General features: G+C 48.6%; 1 long non-coding RNA gene across 1 annotated transcript in view; it reads right to left on the bottom strand.

The window, feature by feature from the left end:
* The window catches only part of LOC144164162 (uncharacterized), a 127,139-nt gene extending 105,920 nt beyond the window's left edge, over positions 1-21,219 (bottom strand). Inside the window, exon 1 of the long non-coding RNA XR_013321088.1 lies at positions 21,087-21,219. This is a non-coding gene — a long non-coding RNA (uncharacterized LOC144164162). The remainder of the gene's footprint in view (positions 1-21,086) is intronic.
* Between the last annotated feature and the right edge of the window lie 1,126 nt (positions 21,220-22,345).

Below are 22,345 nucleotides of genomic sequence, written 5' to 3'. Positions count from 1 at the left end.
TCGTCTCGGACGGCCTGGCCTACAGCGAAGCCACGCTTCCCAGGTAGCCTACTCGCCTCCGACAGCGGTGCATCGTCCGGCCCGGTCGGTGAATATGCTGGGACTCTGTCTCTCATATGCATCGAACTGTTCGTTCTTTTTAGTTAACTGCTCCGATTCGTAATATTCATTTGTTAACGCTCCTGTTTGTATCATTTTGTCGAATTGGACTGTTTCTTGTATTTGAATTCCATCTAAGATGTCTGTAATTATCGATCCGTTACCTCGTGCTTGTGTTTGTAACTTGCCTGTCTAAATATAAGTCTTTGTGCTGTTTTTTTTTCGTTCAAGGCTCTTGCTCATTCTTGCCGCTCTGGTCGGCGAAAGCCGCACATCAGACGGCCACCCCCTTTGTCACCTGTGTCCTGTGGATTCGGTGGGGTTTGTTGGCTCTCTTGAGTCGACTCCCCATATCTTCTCACAGTGCACCCGAATTTAAGGAAACGGGTGACACAGTGGTATTTGCAATGTCAATGAAATAAAGATTAAACAGCAGAGGCCCCAGTATGCTGCCCTGCGGGACACCAGAGACCACAGGGCTAACACTGGAGTAAGCGTCATTTATATGAACAACCTGTGTTCTATTAGATAGATATGACGTTATCAACATACCAGCAGTGCCCCTAATACCGTAACCCGCTAGTGTCTTGATCATTAGTTCATGGTTCACTGAATCAAAGGCTTTGGAAAAATCTTCAAGAATTCATATGACCAGAGCCTTATTTTTAAATTGTGTAAGGATATATTCTTTTTGATTCAGTAGCGCCAGTTCTGTTTATTTGTTTTTTCAGAAACCAAATTGATTTTCCGTAAGGATGTTATGTTGATCAATGAATTTAGACAATATACAGTGCAAGATATTTTCAAAGGCTTTAGAAAAAAAACAGGAAGAAAAGAAACAGGTCTGTAATTTCCAAGGTCATTGCGATCCCTACTTTTGTAAAGAACAGTTAGTTTTGCTATCTGCATTTGTTCTGAAATATAGCTGTAGTTATACAAATAATAAATATATGGGCGAGAAATGGCGCAATTACATCCACGACATATTTAACGGGCTTCACTTGGATGTAGTTAATGTCACGGCACCGGCTGTTGTTCAAATTTGAAACTACTGACATGACATGTTCTACACTAACTGGTTCAAGAAATACTGTTTTATCATTGTGCACGTTTAAATACTTGCATGCATCCTGCGATCAACTGTTCGTCTGCGATCAACTGTATGGTCGTGAAATGTTTGTTGAAGGCATTAGCTAGTTCAATTCCAGAGAGTTTTTCCCCGTTAATGTTTAGGTTGCAAAGCTGATTTTGGAGCTTCTCAGGCTTCAACATAGAGTTTAAGCGTGCCCATACAAAGTCATTCCCGACATTCTTGGCTTCAAGAAATGCCGAGTAATATTCTTTCCGAGCTAACCTCAATTGTTGTGTTAGATTATTTTTAAACTGCATAAACGACCTAAAATCTTCCCTTGAACGTGTATTTAGAAATGTTTTATACAATTTGTACTTAAGTTTTATTTGTTGCCTGAAATGTAGCATAATCCATGGTTTTTGGATTCGGCGAGATATTTACGGGTTTTTAAAGGGAAGTGAGTTTTGTATATTTCCGTAAATATACGAAGAAAAACATTATAGGCCTCGTTAATATTTTTAATTGTAATATTACTGGCCCAATTTTGGCAGAACTACAGCGATTCAAAAAGCCTCAACGGCACCGTCTGTTATGCATTGATAAGTAAAAGCGTCTTGTTTTTTTGCTGTTTCTAGAGGCCTGTCCATACATAGGAAGACAGGAAGATGATCACTAATAGCACAGGATAAGGCGCCAGCTTCAATTTTTGGTGGTAAGGCATTTGTAATAAATAAATCTAGAATAAATTGGCTATGAGCGGTGACCCTGGTGGGCACATTAATTACAATAACAAAACCACTGGAAACTAAGAGGGTGGTAAATTGTTTGGAAAATCTATTGTTCCCGCTCACATCGATATTAAAGTGTCCTTTGCCAACAAAAAAGTGCCTATTCTCTGCCAGAAATGACAGACAGTTACCGCAAAACTCCAAAAACGCAGGTCTATACCCATTCGGAGGGAGGTAGCACACAGAGTAAACCAATCTACACACCAAGGGTGACAGTATTTCGTAGTCGGGCGTGATTGCAGTGTAAGAATTCAATATTTGACCATTTTGGCTGGCCTCAAGAAGTAATGCAACTCCTCCACCACGACAAGAAGATCGGTTCAACAAGTATGTTTTATAGCTATTCATCATAAAGACATCATTTGTGCCCGTGCTCCAGGTCTCCCTAAGCATTATGACCGAAAATTTAAAATTGAATTTACTAAAAAATTCTTCCAAAGACTGCATTTTATTTCTAACCGAGCGCGAGTTTAGGTGTATTGCCTTCACCGACGTAGTTGGAAAATACGAAGCGATACGGTTTAAATACGTTGGAAGGTAAAAGCGAGATTGAGTCATTTTGATGCTTTCCTGGCACTACAAGCACGAAGCATATTATCATCAGGCGCTCTAGGTCTTTCGTTGTTTTGATAAGAATGATGCGCGTACCATCATCCCTGCGAACAAGAATCCTTTAATTAGTGTGCCATGTAAAACGGTCCCCCTTTGGCACGCTCCTTTGCTGCTTGAAGCAGCTCTCTGTTGTGACGAGTGAGGTTTTCCTGATTGAACATGGGTGGTTCGGTCCCCTTGAGTTGCTTTTTTGTTTGATCCAAGCATCCCTCACAGCCTGTTTCGTAAAACGGACGATTATGCCCGGAACCTTATCTGGCTTTGTTGGAAGCCTGTGAACAGTCTGGACATCTGCTTCTGCGAGGGGCCGAACTTCCAGTTCTTCCGCTACGCTATTCAACAAGGTGAGCAGGTCCTTACCAGGCACAGCAGGAATACCATAAATTTCCAAGTTAAGCTCTCTATTTGGGAACTCAAGTTCACTAACTTCTTGTTGCAACTGTGTCCGAAAAACTTGGTTCATGTCTTCTTTTGTCTCAAGCTCCGCTACTCTCTTTTTCAGTCCTTTGATTTCAGTTTCTTGGCGACAAACTTGTTTTTCAAATTCATCAAACCTGTCACATATGTGCTGGAGTGATTGCTCCATCTTTTCAACCTTTTGCGCTAGGATAGGCAGGCTGTCTAGCTTCTCGATGATGGACGCAAGAGACGATTTGATATCCAATTCAGAGTCGCTACCTTCGCTGTTGCTAGCACGGGGTCCAGCATCGCGACACTGAGGGCATCGCCAAGTTTCCTGGCAGCTTTACTCTTTCCTTTGAAAGATTTTTCTGTCACACCAGCACAATTTCCGAAATGATATGATCCTGAAAACTTAGCACAGTTTACATTCGGATAATCCTCGTGAAAGACGGCCCTACACAATGAACAAGTGTCAGACATTGGTTCAATTTTTATACCATACACACTGATAATGAAATGAAAATTGGTCAATGGCAGCAGCAGCAGCAGCGCCAGCAATAGTTGCAGAAGCGTGAATTAAGAGCGCATTTTTCAGTAGGCACTAACCTGCAACGAGGGTTGTCGTCTGGTTAGAGCTGCGAACAGGCCGTTGCCGCTGCTGCCAAGTGACCGCAGCCAGGAAGCTCGTCACTTAGGTTGGTCCGATGCTACAGGCCGCGCCGCCGCAGAAGCGTCCGACGATTCCTTCCGCAGAAACGTCCGCCGATTTCCAATTCGGGAACGATGGCTTCGAATCGGTGTTAACACCGCAATCTCCGTCGAGCTGCAGCTTGGTCCATGAGGCAGGCACCGGGTTATCTTGGACGCGGCAACTGCAACGAGAGTAGTCTTCTGGTTAGAGCTGCTGCCAAGTACAAAACGTTGGCGTCTTGTAAGAAAGTGCAGCGATTGCCGTTCCCCGAGGAAAAGTGTGTGCTCATATTTCTGAAACAACTTTTTGGGTGCAATTTTTGCGCTGTTCCTCTGCGAGTTCATCCTTGGAGACGTCGAAGCAGCCCATTGCTGTTACTCTTGCCGGCGCAAAGTAGGTTTTTACTTTGGTTACGCCAGAAACTAAGACAGAGTTGTGTTTAGATGCGGATTGCTGGGCAGCCTTAGTTTTCCTGGCTTGTCGAATCCGATGTCTCTGTCGTCCCGGTTAGGATTTTGATTCCAAGGCGCCTGCACACCTTGGATATTTCCGAGGACTAGACCGTAAATGGACTTGTCCATGCAGGTAGCGGTTATTTATCCGGTGAAGTAAGGTGTGCCGACGTGGACACCCACTCCTGCAGGGTCTGGACTATGCCATCCAGAAGAAGCACTTGGGTAGTCGTCCCACTCATACAGCCGCCTGGAACCAGGGACCTCTGGACTATCGCCGTGTTGCCTCCTGTGTCTCATAAAACACTAGTGTTCTTCCTGAGCACACATCCTTCAACCACGGCCATGCCTTCCATGAGGAAGATGGGGCTTTCCTGCCACGTACGGTTGCCGTTGTTGTCTGTATAGACTCCTGGCTTGTGGGGATTCTAATGTTTCGAGCCACCATGTCGAGCGGTAAAATTCTTTGCTAGCGCGCAAGAAACGACCTTGTCATCCCCAGGCGGGCACTTCAGCGGCGAGTCATTTGATGCATTAAGACATTCCGCAGCCCGATGACCTACTCGATCGCACAGGAAGCAGCTTGCAGGTGGCTTCTTATTTCCATCAGGTCGTTCTCGGCTAGTCTCTCCGGCATCATCGGCACATTCTCCTAGGTTGGATAAACACTGGGCTTGCAGGAAGCGGTTCGTACACGCTGCTAGCGTAGCAAGAGAGTTGCACTCCCGCTCCTTAAAGAAAACGCCGAGCTTCGAACTGCAGCAACGAAGTAACTGCTCAGAGATCAGCGCTCCTGGAGACCATCATACGTCTTCGGCTCTTCCGCCATGTCAACTCAATGGTCAAAATAAGCAGAGAGCCGAGAAGCTAAATAGTTTCCGGTCTCGCCGTCTTGAGCCCGTAAAGACACGTACATTGGCACGCCTTTACCTTCCGAGCCTCCTCGCACGTACGCTGGCCGTCCCAACCGGGAGCTGGACAAACCAATAACGACACAGGAGGTCTGGCAGGCACTTCAAGCCCTGACCCGCAACACCACTCCGGGTAAAGACAAGGTCACTAACAAGGTATTCAGAAACTTCGACGATACGAGCATCCAAGACTCAACGGGGTACTTCAGTGAGCACTGGGAACGGGGCACAATACCCGCTCAATGGAAACACGCTGAAATATTCCTAAGCCAGGCAAACCTACGAAGCTGGACACATTGCGCCCTATATCGCTAACGTCGTGCGTAGGGAAGCTTTTTGAGCGTGTAATCCTTGCCCGCCTACAACCATACATAGAAGCCCAAGACATTTATCCGCACACAATGTTCGGCTTCCGACCACACATCTCAACTCATGACATCCTCCTTCAACTAAAGGAAGACGTCTTGGCGCACATTTCTCCTCACTCTAGCAGGGCTATTCTCGCTCTCGATTTAAAAGGAGCGTTCTATAATGTGAGCCACGACGCCGTCCTCGAACACCTAAGTAACACTAACTGTGGCAAACGAATGTTCCAGTATATCCAGGCATTCCTCACGAATCGCATGGCAACTGGGAGCACCGGACCCCTTCGAACGGCCCTTCAGACCATGCCCAACAAAGGAACGCCACAAGGAGCGGTGCTTTCTCCAAAATTATTTAATATAGCTATGATGAAGCTCCCACAACAACTTAACACCATCCCGGGGATTAAACATGCGCTCTACGCAGATGATATTACGATTTGGACTACTGGTCGGTCAGAAGGCGACATCCAGGATGCTCTCCAGCAAGCCGCTGACGCAGTCCAACAGTACGCCAATGTGAGCGGTCTTGAATGCTCCCCGGAGAAGTCCGAGCTCATCATTTTGAGGCACAAGCCACGTGGCAAGGCCCTGAAACCCACCACAATACAAAAAAAGTTTCAGGGTAGCGACATCCCCGTAGTCCCAATCATCCGCATACTGGGACTTTATATCCAGCAAGACAGATGAGGAACGCTAACCATCCAACGCCTCAACCACACTACCTTGCGAATCATGCGTATGGTAAGTCGAGTCACAAACCGACACTAGGGTTTGAAGAGGATGATGCCATCAAGTTGGTGCAAGCACTTGTTGTCAGCCGCGTGGTGTACTCTACGCCTTACCTCCCGCTGAAACCGCGGGAATTGGACCAACTTGACATACTAATGCGGAAGGCGTACAAGCAAGCGATAGGCCTCCCTCCTCATACCGCCACTAGCAAGTTGGAAGCCCTCGGGGTGCACAACAAGGTGCGGGAGATCATTGATGCCCACCTTGTCAGCCAACTAGAGCGGCTCAGACAAACTTCGACCGGTCGCACGGTGCTGAGGCAGCTAGGCTACCGGATAGGGGACGCCAGCCACCCTCGTCCGGAAACTGTTCCTCAGGACATCCGCACGTTCATCAGGGTTGCTCCGCTCCCGCGAAACATGCATCCTGAGCATCCCGCACAGTGCAGACAAGCACGGGTACAATTCCTGCAAGGGAAGTACTCTGACCACCCGCATGTGCGCTTCACGGACGCGGCCCACTACGCGTCCCATCCAGTCACAGCAGTTGACGGCTCGGGCGCCTCCAACTTCGAATAGCCCACTTCATATAATTACAGACTGCTAGCAGGCATGCAGAAACTACGGCAACGGTCGGATGTCAATATGTACCGACTACTAAAAAAGCACAAGGACACTCTAAACCCAACAGTACTAATATGGACGCCAGGTCACGAAGGGCTCGACGAAAATGAGCGAGCACACGCAACAGCCCGAGCATGCACCCTCCGGGCACCGCACCAGTCGCTCCGTGACCCAGAGCCTATCCAGCAGCAGTACCGTGCACTTCTGCAACACCATCACCCTGCCAGATGTGCCTACCCACCGCCGCACCAGAAGCTCACCCAAAAGGAGGTTGTAGCCTGGCGGCCACTACAGACAAACACATACCCCCGCCCTTCCTTCCTGCACATCATACACCCCGCAATGTATCCACCAACATGTCCACACTGCAGCGCACATCGAACACTGTACCACACCACGTGGGCTTGCCAAAACACACCAGCAGCCCCTATTATTCGCACCCCCATCCTCGAGCAGTGGGAAGCCACGTTGTGCAGTTCGGATCCTGAGGACCAGCGACAGTTGGTGGACCGGGCACGCAGAAATGCAGCCGTCGCAGGGGCCCTGGACTGAGAGCTAATTCCTCTTTCACGTTCGAGCCTCTTTCGCTTGAATAAATGTTTCTCCATCACCACCACCATAGGCGTTTTTGTTTTTCGCCTCCATCAGAAATGCGGCCGCCCCGGCCGGGAATCGAATCCGCTACCTCGTGCTCAGCAGCACAACGCCTTAGCCACTGGGCCACCGCGGAGGGTACAGCTTCGGAAAAAAGGTCGGCTTATGCGAAACCACAACGTCAACAAGAGAAAACATCGCTGTTTAAAAATAAATGGCCGCAGTGTAATATACTTTCGCCTCCTGCTCGTATTGAACCCGCCTTTCATGAAAGTAGTAACAGTGAGATTTATATGTATTGCACAGGGGCCAAATTTTTGCTCCACCGCTTCTACGGCCTCTTTTGCAAAATCATAACGTGAAATGTCAGCACATATAAACGACCAGTAAACCACTTCTTTCCAATAACATATTAAACTTTTTAGCTTCTTTTTCGCCGTGGAGCGTAAGGCCATTGCCTCGAGACTGAATGAACTGCTCGAATGCCGGAATGGCTGGACCTTTACTGCCCATATGCGCGCCTGCCTGTGAATGACCTTCCCAGTGATTCTGCTTCTATCGCGGTCTCAAGGAATGGATTCAAGAAGGTGTACACCATCTGTACCTTACGTGGCGTGTACTTTAAGCTGGAAGTTTGAAAGTGTGAGAAGTTAGTTACTGCGGCAGACGTGAGCCGCGCGCCAGCGCACCGAACATTTCATTGCATCTGCCGGCTCAGCGCAACCATGAGCAGCTAGTTCCGGGCTTCGCCCGCGCCGTTCAGTGATGTTTGAACAGCGTCACTTCCTCGGACGATGAGCCATACCGGGGATTCAACGCAACAGAATTGGGCTCAGGTCCTGCAGTACTGCAGACTTGAATGTCTTTAGTTTTAAAAACAAAGAACTTAGATTAACACCCGTGTTTGTTGCCGCCTCCACATTTTCTTCGCAGATTTCTAATTTTCGCTCTTCAAACTGCTCTTTTTTTTCACTGTCTGGTTTCGTTTTTAGAGTTTTCTCGTACGAATTTACAATTGAAATTTTCACCCCTTAATTTTACCATAATCTTGGTTCTTCAGACAGCTGTGCTCATATTCTCCTTAATTTACCCAGCCTGACAATAGTCATCCGTAAGTAGCGTAGCAAGCTCTCCCGCGGCAAAACTGTCATCTACCTCTCCCTCTGACGTTTTCATAAATAGCGGTGTATTTGTTGCAACATTTGTTGTGATGGTTTGAGGACATTTTTTTGTTTCGTGCCTGTCTACTTGCTATTATGGGGTGTCCGACAGTGCCGGTATAGCTGAGAAGTTTCACAGGTCCTGTTTTTAGTGAATTTAATGTGCAGGCTACGTAATACGATATTTTCCCCTGCCAGAACGTTCGCAATGCTTTGTCTGTTTTAGTAGTAAAGTTGATAGGTGCTTCTGGTATTTCACTGGTTGGTACATATTGTTATCCTAGAGTCCTCACAACATTTTTGCCTTTGAAATACCTGTTTGCTTCAAAACTCATTCCACAGATTGGGGATGAAATGGCGGAAACGTAAATTTCACGCGTCAGAACAGTAACCAATAGGGGTTTACCACGCCGAAGTCACACCTGTGCTATGAATTGCACCCTTCTGGAAGGCCGAGAATTAATTTCGTTCACCTGGACACACGCTGTGCGCCGAAATGGCCGCAAAATGGCAATTTTATTTGAAACACGGTAATCTTTCTTGGGCTACTTAACCCCTCCCAAATTTTGGTCTCTCTGTCTGTCTGTCTGTCTGTCTGTCTGTCTGTCTGTCTGTCTGTAATTCGATTCAGCCACCCGGGCCAATGGTAAATGAGTTTGGACACCAGAGGTTTCAATGCCGCGAACCATGCATTGGGTTTGTTTATTTATGTTTTGAGGAACTCGCTCTTAAAGAGAGTCCAGTCAGTTAGGGAGCTTTCATGTTTCTCAAACCACGTTCGGGCCGTATCTTCTAAATAGAAGAAAACATGGCGGAAAGTTTGTTCGTCATCCCACCTGTTAAAAATGCCGACGCGCTCCACTTTCTCCAACCAGTCCTCAGTGTCTTCTTCGGGGGATCCGCGGAACGATGGTGGTTCCCGGGGCTGTGCAGGACGAGGGCAGGATGAGAAGCGCTGGTCACGGTGCCTGCGTTGATCATGGTGGTTTTCACGTCGTCGTCTTTGTTCACGTTACCCGGAAACAGTCAAAACTCTGGCTGAAGACCTTGCTGTCCGTGACTGACACGAGTTGGGCTCGATTGTCAGCTTGACGAGGGCTTAGGGTGTATGTCACCCCGCACCTCCACCAGATGTCACGAAGCCAAAGATGAGGCAGTCGTCTTGAAGGAAAAACACGTTTATTGGAGCGAACTTGTGCTCCCCTAACAACTCAGAAAGTACACAGGCGGCGAAGCAGCGGTGAACAATTTGACTTGCGTCGGCGAGCGTCGGAGAGCGGACAGGAATCGGCGGCGTCTGCTCTGCAGGCTTTTTATCTTGAGGCGGGACTGTTTCTTGAACCGTCGATTTAAATCAAGAACAAAAAAGATTATTCTAGGCTGTTCACGTTAGTTCGGAACGCTCTCCCTATCAGAAGAGATAACACATGCGGCATAGAAAGAAATAATGGAACACACACTTCCCTTGACACACAGATAACACAGACCGGCGCAGCCGGGTGGTAAAAGCAAAACATAAATAAACAAACCCAATGCATGGTTAGCAGCAATATGCGCAAAACGTTTTGCAACCACTAAATAAGGCACCTTGCATCATACTTGGCAGCATTGTTGATCAAAAATAAATCATTAGGAATCTTTGAAGGGTAAGATCAATATATTACTGGTACAAGGCAGTGTTCTGTTATTCGAAAATAGATGTGCACTTAATATTTGCGATAGTATATAAAAATACGCGTGAAGGGATATGTTGACCGAGAAATAAAAAAAATGTTTGCGCACAGGCCTAGCTACCTCTCGTGGCAGAATTCCAACTTCAGCAGCAACAAAAGGTTCCAAGAGATGGCACTAAGCAGTGGAACGCGAGCAGTGATGCCAATTTAGCGGATTTTCCGCTAAATCTGGCGGATTTTATTTTATTCTGACGGAGAAAAAATTAGTCTAGCGGCTAGTGGAATTTTTGACGGGCCATTTTCATACATAGCGGATTTCTGGCGGATACTTCACGCAGTGCACCGATTCAAAATCGCCCTGCAAGAAACCATTTCCGTGTCCTCTAAAAATGCAGAAATTGTTTAACTTCAGAGGGTAGGGGGCTCCTGTTCCCTTGCTCCGCCTATCTCAGACAAACAAATCCGTGAGGTTTCAAAGCGGCGCTCGCTTTCTAGTAACACATAACAGACGAGCTGCGATGCTCCAATCCGTGGACTCTGCGCGCCCCCTTCCGCTTGCCGTGCGAAAACCGTGAGTCCGCTATCGTGCAGGGAGCACGGGCAGCGGGCTCGCTGTTTGCACCGCAAGTGGCAGGGGGCGCTTGTAGTACCTGTAGTCCCGGCGGGAAGCGAGGCAATTGGCGAAGCAGTCACCCACTTTTTGTTTTTGCGTTCGAAGTTGCAGAGAACAAAGGAAGACGTCCGACTGCTTTGTGTCGAAAAACGGTTCTGTTTATTCTCCGTCTACCCTGACTTCCGTTCCTCATGAGTTATTAGGGTTGCCACCTTTCCCTGACGAAAAAACCGGTCCTTCGAGGGCGGGGTGCGTGGTATATAGGAGGTTGAATTCGTGTTAAAAAAACGGCACCACATTTTTTTTTGACGTGCAATGCCATTTATTGTAGCGTTTTCCTACAGAGAAATCAACATAACGTTTATACTGCATGTGATGGAGATTTTTCTTATTGCTGTGAATGTGTCGCACTGAAAAGTACCCGCACTTGCTGACCGCACCGGAGGCATCTTGTTGCGTTGTTCCTCCCTTTGGTCCCCTTCCATATCAGGAATCGCACTGGGCCGCGTATTTTCTCTTCTCGCGTATCTTTGAACTGCTTGTCGACACATATTTATCGCTGTAGTTGCTGTATTGACGCTTTAAAAAAATCCCAAAAAGCAATAACCACGTCCGATGGCCAAAAAAACCGGCCAATGTCGGCCGGTTTTAGGTATAGACCCGCAACCGGCCCGCTGTCTAAAAAAACCGGTCGGGCCGGTCCAAAACCGGTCAGGTGGTAACCCTATGAGTTATGCCGTAAGTGGTATATTCGCAGAAGGTTCAGGGCGGAGTGGTTGAAGGATCCCTTGCTCAGCAAATGGCTGCAATGCAAAGCGTCTGCTGATGAAAGACAAGTTGCGGCGTGCAAGCACTGCGGGTGTCAGCTAGGCAGTAGATATTCAGACCTGAAAGTTGTGGGGATCGCGACTTTCACGCGAACCCCTTTTCTGGCTAGCTTCCCGTCGCGGCCGGCGTGCACATGCGCCTCGCTCACGCGACGGGAACCATACGGGAGGGCGCCAGTGACCGGACGGTTTGTTTCGCCCTGGTGGAAGCGTTGACCCTTTTCCCCTCTGCCTTACCCGAGAACCAGTTCTTCCTCGATACTAGCGCCACCGTAAGGCGAAGTCTGGTGGGACGTAGCATGACGAGGGGACGCTCTCTTGTCTTGGGGATCCGGTAGCGCGCGGACGTTTCGGCGCGCTGGTCCTGAGCTGGGGGAACGCGCCACAAAGGACGCGTCCGGACGAGCTGGGAGACCGCAACCGCGTTCGCACTCCGCAGCGCTCCGCTGCTCCGGTATGCCATCGGTAAGTCGAACCATCTCGATCTCTAGCGTTGTTTAATGCCTCGCATCCCAATGTTACCGTTATGGCCTACGATTAGTCTGTATGCAGTGTATTTGATTTGCACTTTGCAATAAATGCTGCCATTGATGTTTTGCCCTCGCCGCCTCCTGCCTTTGTCTGTCTCCGCAGACAACGGACCCGTCCGCAGCCGGCGCTCGCAAGGCATGTTTGCTGAGCGCGGATGGCTGCGGGGTGGGAAATCACTAGTGTGTGAAAGGTAGAACCCCACATCTGGCGCCCCAACGTGAGGCCTTGTTTGCGGAGACGAGCAGGAGGCACGGCAGCATTCTTTGTTCTGGCGTCGGACGATCCGAGCACAGACAACAGACTTCAGGCCTAACTGATTGGAGCGAGTTATTAGCAGAGGCGAACTTTCCTGAGAGTGAGGCGAATTATTTATTGCTGCGGCGTTTTTAATTTGTTAAGCGCCGAGTTTGCAGCAATCGTGTGTATGGCAGGACATCGCTGCCAATTAACACGTGGTCTCCGAATTTTTGTCGGGACGTTGTTGTTTATGGAAACGAGGGTTTCCGAGTTTGCATCCACGCGAGGCCGGGAGCCCGCGCCGTTGTGTCAGCCCGAAGTGAGTGTGTACGGAAGCTGCAATTTGGGTCCGAGTTTTTCTTTTTGTTTTTTCGACTCCGGGAGTCGAGGCTCTGGGAGCCGTGTGGCTGGGCCACGTGTGCCGCAAAAGGCTAGCTGGTATTGCAGCCTGGCATGGGCGCTCCGATACCGCGGAATGCGGTAGGCGCCGCTCGCTCATAAGCTGCTTGTGTTGCAGCGAGCGTGTAGGACCCTAAAAAGCAGATGTCTCCTCACGGCTGCACGTACGGGCACGTTCAGGGTTTCTTTCGTTTGGTCTGTTTTATTTTGTTGTGTTTTTGGATGCGGGTCGTTTGCCGAAGTGAGTGACCCGAAGGCTTTCACAGCCGGTCCTCCCGGAGAAGGCACGACCTTGGGAACAATGCGAGGGCGCATGGAGCGCTCCCCCTCTTTTGTTGATCGCCTCGCGCGAGAGAAAGGAATCTCTCCCGCCTCAGGAAAGACTGGCTTTGACCCCTCGCTGCTTGAAAAACTGCTTTCCGCAGCGTACTTGTTTTTGTTGTCGCGCCACGCGTGCGACGGGACTGAAGGGGGGTCTCATCCCTCTTCCACTGACGGGGAGAATTACGCGAGGCAAACTTTGCGCCCGCTGATTGTAAAGTCGCAGGAGCCCTCTTGTTCGGCTCGAGAGACCAAGCTCTGTTCACGTAAACTCAGCGCCAGTGTGTTGAAACGTATTTCAGCATTTTTCCGCAAGCGGTGTTCATGGGTGTGAACATAGGGCTGTCGTTGGGAGCAAATACTGGTTCCGCGTTCATGTGTATGAATGAAGTGTTACTGATGCGAGCAAATACTGCTTTCGCATTTGTGTGGTTAAGCATCGCGCCGGGCGGTCGATGCGACCGTGTGTGTTCTTGGTGCCCTGTACCGTATAGGGTTAGAACAGGTTCTAGCTCTGTGGACATTTCCAGAGCGGTTGCATTGCTGAGAAACTTAGCAGCTGAACCATCGGATTGTGTCACGTTATCGATGCAATCGAGTTCGTATTTTCCCTACCCTGCACGCTGCGGGGTTAGGACAATTTGGCGTGCTTTGTTGACGCTAACAAGCTGGTAATTATGCCGAAGCCTTGGCAGTTGTGATATTCGACATCGAACCACATGATCGATGGGATCAAAGGGCTACTGCAGCCTGTTTTTTCCTGCCCTATACATTGTAGGGTTTGGACTATTTATTGGGCTTTGTTGACATTAACAGAGCGATGGCAATGCTGACAACTCGGCAGTTGTCGTTAGGATCGCGCCACAAAGGCGGTGCGATCGGAGAGCTATTTTTTCTGCCGTACACTGAAGGTGCGGGGAGTTTCTTTGTGCAGCTAAGCCACCCCGGCTTGGACCACATGACGGAGCGTGTTTATGCTGCTGTCTACTGTTCCGGGCGAGCTGCCGAGCCTGCTGAAGGGGTGCGGTGCGGCATGCCGTCACCAGCCTGGCTGAGAGAGTCGGCAGTCTGGTCGCTCGGCGGCCACGGGCCATCACGGATGTGCCGCCACTTGAGCCACGCTTGCTTGGGTTGGCTGGTGCGATTCTTCCCGGAGCTACCCGCCTGCAGACATCAGCGGGCGACGACCTGGCCTGCTGGTACACTACCAGCGGTGGCATTGGACGAGTGGAAGCCGGCGTAGGCAACACGATGCAGTGACTAACGATTTAATCGACGAACGAACTTTTCGTCGCCTCTAGTCCTGTAGTCAGCTCTCACCGGCGTACGCAAGGAATTTAGGAGGGAGGGATGTGGGGATCGCGACTTTCACGCGAACCCCTTTTCTGGCTAGCTTCCCGTCGCGGCCGGCGTGCACATGCGCCTCGCTCACGCGACGGGAACCATACGGGAGGGCGCCAGTGACCGGACGGTTTGTTTCGCCCTGGTGGAAGCGTTGACCCTTTTCCCCTCTGCCTTACCCGAGAACCAGTTCTTCCTCGATACTAGCGCCACCGTAAGGCGAAGTCTGGTGGGACGTAGCATGACGAGGGGACGCTCTCTTGTCTTGGGGATCCGGTAGCGCGCGGACGTTTCGGCGCGCTGGTCCTGAGCTGGGGGAACGCGCCACAAAGGACGCGTCCGGACGAGCTGGGAGACCGCAACCGCGTTCGCACTCCGCAGCGCTCCGCTGCTCCGGTATGCCATCGGTAAGTCGAACCATCTCGATCTCTAGCGTTGTTTAATGCCTCGCATCCCAATGTTACCGTTATGGCCTACGATTAGTCTGTATGCAGTGTATTTGATTTGCACTTTGCAATAAATGCTGCCATTGATGTTTTGCCCTCGCCGCCTCCTGCCTTTGTCTGTCTCCGCAGACAACGGACCCGTCCGCAGCCGGCGCTCGCAAGGCATGTTTGCTGAGCGCGGATGGCTGCGGGGTGGGAAATCACTAGTGTGTGAAAGGTAGAATCCCACAAAGTTCATGCGAACAGCAAGAAGCATAGGGAACTGGCTGGCAGTTCTTCAATCGAGAAGCAACTGGACTTCACTACAAAAAGGCAAGTCCAACCAGGGAATGCCGCTGAGGGCAGAACTGCTCTATTTATCGCCGAACATTCTTCCACTATGACTGCCGATCACTTGTGCCAACTCTATGAGAAGTCGTTTCCTGACAGCGAAGCTGCAAGAGCGTATCAGATGCGCCGCTCCAAGTGCGCTTCCGTGATTAAGAACGTTCTTGGCCCACACTTCAAGGCGGATCTGGCACAGGACATTGGGGACAGCTATTACAGCTTGATCATTGATGAGTCGACCGACATCAGTGTCACAAAATTGCTTGGCATTTCTATCATCTATCACAGTGTCACCAAGTCAAGGATCGTGACCACATTCCTTAACTTGTGCACCTTGGAAGTGTGCACGGCAGATGGAATTGTGGCGGCCGTTAAATCCACTTTGATGGAGTACTGTCTCGAACTGGAAAGGATGAGAGGCATAGGAACAGACAACGCGAGTGTTATGACGGGGATCAATAATGGCGTTCATCGGAAGTTGAAAGCTGAGGCGCCCCACCTCGTACTGATCCGCTGCGTCTGCCACTCTTTGCAGCTAGCCACGTCGGCTGCTACAACGGAAGCATTGCCGAGAAACTTGGATTACCTAATAAGCGAAACGTACAACTGGTTCGCAAGATCCCTTGCCCTGCAAATTGCGTACTAGGAGCTCTACGGTCTGATGAATGACGGCGATGAACCACTAAAGATTGTGCAAGCGAGCAGGACGCGGTGGCTGTCCCTCGAAGTAGCCGTGTCAAGGATCGTAGACCAGTGGACCGAATTGAACGCGCACTTCGAGATGGCTAGGTGGACTGAAACGTGCTATGCGGCAGAGGTGCTGTATGGTATGTACGAAAACCAGATCACTCTGGGGTACTTGCTTTTTTTGAGACTAATTCTGGCAGCTGTTCAGTAGGTTAACAAGGCATTCGAGGCGAAAGATTTGGATCAAACAAAGCGGCTGAAAGACCTCATGACTTTGCTTTCAAGCTTGGTTAAAAAAGTCGTAATTCCGACAGAGCAGATTGACGTTCTGACGTGCAGACTTGACGACCACTTGAACCCCAAGCCATATCTGGGCTATCTCTTTGAGACGTACGTTGACAACGTGAAAGCTCAGAAGACCGACGGGTTCTCTCTCGCAGATGAAGCTGTGATGCGAGAAAGCTGCATAAGGTTTATTACCATGCTAGTAGATCAAATCAGACAGCGTTTTCCCGACAACATCACAGTTCTCCAGAAAACATCACTCTTATTGGTCGAAAACGCTTTGTGCGTCGTGAAGGAGCCCTTGATTCCTCTGCTGGAAGCAATGGCAGTGGCCCCTGAGACAATCGAAAAAATTCAAAACCAGTGGAGCAAAATCACCCTCCTGGAATGGAAGCAAACATCATCCACGCAGTCGTTCTGGTGTGAAGTGCACTCCTATAAAGACGCCTGCGGCGAAAGCCCGTTCGCCAAGCTGGCCGCATTTGCCATATCGATGCTCGTGCTGCCGTATTCAAAGGCTGAAGTAGAGAGGACGTTTAGTCAGCTTAACATAGTAAAATCCAAGCTGAGGAACAAGCTGAAGCCTGAAACAACAAACGCCATCCTCGTCGTAAGAGCTGGGCTGAAGCGACACCAGAAAAGTTGTTTTGATTACGAACTTCTCGCGGCAGTAGTTAGTGCAATCGGGAGATCTGCAACCTATGTGCAACCAAGTTCCCTCTGTGGTCCCTCAACAAGTACCAGTGGTCCTGTGGAGATGGTGTCAGCCGGCGAGGCGGCGACGAAGACCTCGATGTGTTTTTCGTTGACCTGTGAGTTCTTTTTTTTCATCAGTGTGAACATTTATAACTTTTAGCCTATTCTGTGATAAGGTTGACCAATGACGACCACCGCAGCACTGAAGCCTCAAGTGCTCCAATTAGACTCCTTAGAAGACTCTTTTATATGTTATTTGAGCTCTCGTAGTTTTGGGGAGCTTTTAAGAATGATAAAGGCATTTATCATACGAAACTGCACTGTTTTTTAAATAAAATATGCCCTAGCGACAAATTTAGCGGATATGTTTTAAAATCTAGCGGAATCTGGTGGACTTCTCATTGATTTTTAGCGGGTATCCTACGCCCAGGGATGGCAACACTGAACGCGAGACAATTGAATAGGCTTCACCAACCTTCACCGTGTTTATCGCCGAAGAAGCGAGACGGGAGGAGAAAGGCGTGAGAGGTGGGCGGGGGAGACAACACAGGCATTTGCTTTACAGCGGAGGCAGAAGAGTATCGTCCTTGGACTGCATTTGTAGTGAAGTGAGGAAATACGAGGCCAATATTTTCTCCTACGTTATAAAGACTGCCGTCGAAGACGGCTTCAAACCTGCGTCCTTGGGCTACGCAGCACAACGCTTCATCCAGTGAGCCAACGTGGCGGGTATCTACCAAATTTATGCATCGTAGCTATAGGGTATACTACTAACCAATAGACTGCATGGTTTTAGCTGAAATCGAACACAGGAAGCGGGGGGCTGTTCCGTTTTTATAAACTTGCTGTTCTTAGAACAGCTGTAGTTGACAGCGAAGCTGGGTATATCTACTCGGGCAAGTTTTCTACGTCTGTGAGTCTACACCGTTGCTGGGGTAAAGAAAAGGTGAAAGCGCCTAATCGCACGTTCGTTGAGGGAGGGGGGGGGGGGGGTTGTTTGCGTAGATGGGAGTACAAGTAAAGAGCGAGGGCGATTGTGGTCAGAAAATGTTGGCGCTGGTTGCGGAAATCGACTAAAGCGGGAGACGCATGTACGTCCGAGCAATCCGGTTTCCAGTGTGGCCCAACAAAAAATTGGCCGCGTATCTGCTCCTTTCGTTGCAAATGTCGTCAAAAGACGATAGTCTTTATCGGCTTTTGCGGAGTAAATGCCTCTCTTCGCTTTCCCGCTCACCTCTCATGTTGTTCGTCTTGCGTCGCACTCCTTCCAAGGTAAAGACGCCAATGGTTTGCTTAAATCATCTTAAATTTCCCGCGTTCCACTGCTCCAAACCGGGTGTCTCGATGCCAACGCTGCCGTACGGCGAAGATGCGCGTGAATCGAGGCGCCCTACTTCAACGTTTATAGAACCGCGTTTCCCTACTCCACGTGCGTTGCAAGCAGAACGCTGAACCTATCTAGTGGAACCTTGTGTAACTGTTGCCGGTTGATTTCTTAAAATGCCGCCAGAAGCTATAGTGGCGCGGGCGACAGCAGGCGACGGTGGAGTGAATTCTTTTTCTGCAGTTGATGAAGTATTTAATTTCGCAAAAGTCAAGCATGTTTGATTTTTTATAAAGGAACACTGCAAATATCACTTCTGTATTGATTTGTTGTCTCATATTTGCGGAGTGTCTTGTTCTTCTTCAACAATGTTGACAAATATGAACAGTACACCGGACATAGACGGGTAGATGTAGCTGTGACTATATAAGACTACTAGCGGTAGTACCCGGCGGTGCCCGGGTGGGCCATTATACTCTAGGGACAGCAATTGGTATTTGTTATTCGCCATATTAGGCTACTTCATTGGGAAGCGGTACACACTCGAGAGCGTCTGCCTGCTGTCAGTACATAAGCTCCTACTGCAGGCGCGTCGTGGTAATGTGGAACGACTGGTACTCGTGTTTTACTCCAACTCTCGCTAAACAAATTGCACCAAAATGGCGCGTTTGAGCGAATGAGTCAGTGAGTGAAAAAGGTTTTATCGAGCCGGCGAATTGGGAGTGGTTCCCAATTTCAGAAAGCCATGAGATGAGTTGGCAGCCTTCGCTCTGGAGGAAGTATTGTCTGGACATCCAGATCGCTGTTAGTCACCAGGTTATCCCACAGCTCAAGATATGGAAAAGTGGATGGAAGAAGGAGCTTGGTTTGCTTGCACTCTTAATGTGATATGAGGAAGAGTGCCAGGTTGCAAACACAACTTCAATTCGGCAGGAGATTGCGCTGGGAACACATGATGGAGACCGGCTGGGTGAGGGGTATTCGTCCTCATAGGAAGTGCTATCTCAGAAGATATGAACGATGCTCATCGGTACAGTTTTATCATACGTAACATGGGCTTCCTACGGGAGGCGCGAGATTGCAGGAAGTCCCAGCAGATGCCGAAGGCTAACCTTCGCGCTTTTTACTGGTGCATCTTCTCTTTTACATTTATGATATATGACACCTGCTCCTACGGGGACGCGTAGTTGCCGAAGGTATCAACAGATGGAGACCGCCATGCGAACGCGGGAAAACTCAACTGAATTTTACGACCAAAAGAATGCAGATAAAAAAATCTCGCTGGTCTTCTTATCCGCATGTTAGAACAAAATTCTGAAAGTTATTTTTGGGCAAAGAAACGGGCAGCATTTTCAAGAAAAAACGAATGGGAGATATCAACTGGCTGGGTGGTTATTTACGAAAGTGTGAAAACACAGTGTTTTCCCGAAATCCCGCTTGCCTCTATCGGGAGGGTGTCATTGAAAAATCTTGTATAACAGTGTTGAGATACGTGAGTAAGTTGCCTATCGCAACGAAAATGAGTTCATTATCTCCGATGGCGGTCGGTAAAAAAATTAATATCTGGAAAACTATTTTACCGCTTTTCACTCTCTCCATGGTGGAATTTTTTAAATTTGAAGAAATATTGACCTCCAACATCGCAATCAGATTGTGCCCTTGCAATCTGTAGCATTTGAAAGAGCAGTTTGGCTAGACGTGTACATAACCTATCAGCCCTTTTTGGCTCATCAGCCGTGTCATTTGAAAAAAAAAAAACAATTTGACCCTTTTAGCGACGTCGCAGAGCGAAATCCTTAAAAACAGTTCTGTGCATTTGTATGAGTAACATATTCCAGCAAAAATCAGTTGGGTTATTGAATCGGTGAAAGATTTATTTGAGAATCTTTAGGAACACCGGTTTAGTTCCGGAAAGCGGAATCACCTCGCTGGTGTAGGTTAGGGCAAAATCCAAAAACTACTTTTTAGGTATTGTTAAGGGCTACTTATATCAGCAAAAAGCGCTTCGATATGTGAATGGGTGACCGAGAAAATCACGAATTCGCGAAACCACAATTTCGCCCTTTTCTTCGGTTAGGAGGGCAATTTCTGAAAAACCCTCCTTAGTGAGCACCTACACAATGACGCAAATAAACTCGAGAAATTTCAAGTCTCTAGGTCTAACAGTTTTGGCTGGGCGTTGATGAATCAGTCAGTCAGTCAGTCAGTCGGGCACTTCTTTTTATAGGTATAGATTGCGCAGGTACTGTTTCGCTTTGGCCCGGTGGCTGAATCGAGTCACAGACAGACAGACGGACAGAGAGACAGACAGACAGACATACAGACAGACCAACATTTCTGGGTTTAAGTAGCCAAAGAAAGACTATGGTCTTTAATATCTAGCAGGATGGATGCGCGCGGTAGCGGCTGACGCGGCGGGTCGTCCGGCAGCCATACCGGTTCTCGGGGCGAAGACGCGTGTGGGGACGCATGCGCTTATCTCCGCACTCTGCGCGTTCGCTCCGGCGGATCCGAGTGGCGTGTGTAGTGTAATTTTAGGTGCAGTAGTAGGTTCGACTTTGCCAGGCTCATCGATGGACGCACGAGCGGATGTAGCGGCGTCCCGCCACTGGTGGGCTCATTCTCGTTGTAGCCATGCATATTTTGTCGTATACAATCTGGTCATTTTAGAACACATAACAGCTTGACTGGTAACTTTCTTAACGCAGTGCAAGGGCTGATAAATTTTGTAAAATAAAGTGGAGGCAATGCTAGCATAACGAACTTCCAATCTATGAGCGTTAGAAGACACTTTGTAGATAAATGTTCTTGAACCGCCTTGCCTTGCTTCTAAGCTACTTTAGCGATGGTCGTCATGAAAGAAAATATATGGAATACTTACTGTAAGTGCATTAAAAGTTGTATTTAGGTTTGAGGACATTGGAGGAATAATGGCCTTTTTCTGCTCTCCATAGGCACCAATGAAGAGAAATGTGAAGGCGATGGTGACCAACATATTTGTTTATGGGCGCGTGGTTGTAGCAAACCCTTAAGTAGATAATATTTATGTGATGACGTGCCCTTGTCACAATTTGCAGAAAAAAACTAATGCATGACATTCTATTTAAAATCAAAAGGTCAATTCACAGACTCAATTTCTTTCGTTTTGCCTTTGCAAGATATAAGTGTTTTTTTTTTGCAATGCCTGAAGCATACGAAACCTTATTATCTTTCAAGGCGGCCCTCCACCTTCTGTCATCAGAAAGAATATCACTGCAAAACTAACCATACGGCCTTAACGGGACACTAAAGGGCGGAAACAAGCGGAGGCCTGTATCAATAGTTTAGGGTGCCGAGAATCCAAATTCACCATTCTCGAAGCCTGGAGTTGTTTATAAAGGCAGAAAATGCCATAAATGTGAAAACAGTCCCCGACACCGCTCACGCTTTCCGGTACTACGGTTTATGACATCATAACATTCGTGCACTGCGAGAGTTCATTGGAGAAGCACATACAAATGTGTTTAGTAAAATAAATAGTTCCGAAGTGCTTGATCACGTGAAATAAATGTAACTCAAAGTGTTCCGTCACCTGCCGTAATGTAAAAACCGCAGGCTACAGATTTTATGCACTGCGAGACGGGCGGCTTCCCTCGCGGTTGTCAGCCATTATGCTTTCAGTTTCGTTTTGGAAAGAATTGGTGCGTAATTACCGAAGTCAGAAACCTGCCACGGTGAACGCCCGAGCTTCTTCATCAGATCACATCATCACATCACTTTAATACCTTCAGGACCCCCATGTAGGGGGTATTACAAAAGGGGTGGGTTACAGATAAATGTACATAGGTCGTCAAATAAAAATGTGCGTGGTGACCTTCTCTTTAAATGTTGATGAAGACGTAATGGCCGGAACGTCACAGGCAAGACTATTCCAGTCCACTGCTACACGGGGGAGAAATGAGGCAGAAAAAGTAGTAGTGCGAGCATGTGGACGGGAAATTTGATACGGGTGGGCAGTGGGGTGAGATATGCGCGTCGGTGGGAAGATGTAGGGTGCTTGATTAAAAGGGCTGTAGGAAAACTCGTGTAGCAAACAAAGGCTGGTAATGCGGCGGCGCACTGAAAGATTTGAAACAGCAGTTTCGCGTTTAAGTGATAATA

Source organism: Haemaphysalis longicornis, unplaced genomic scaffold (genome assembly GCF_048455015.1).
Source record: "Haemaphysalis longicornis isolate Haplotype H1 unplaced genomic scaffold, Haemaphysalis longicornis Haplotype H1 scaffold_13, whole genome shotgun sequence".
Taxonomy (NCBI): domain Eukaryota; kingdom Metazoa; phylum Arthropoda; class Arachnida; order Ixodida; family Ixodidae; genus Haemaphysalis; species Haemaphysalis longicornis.
Note: the sequence above shows the minus strand (reverse complement) of the source record. Positions and strands in the feature narration are given on the sequence as shown.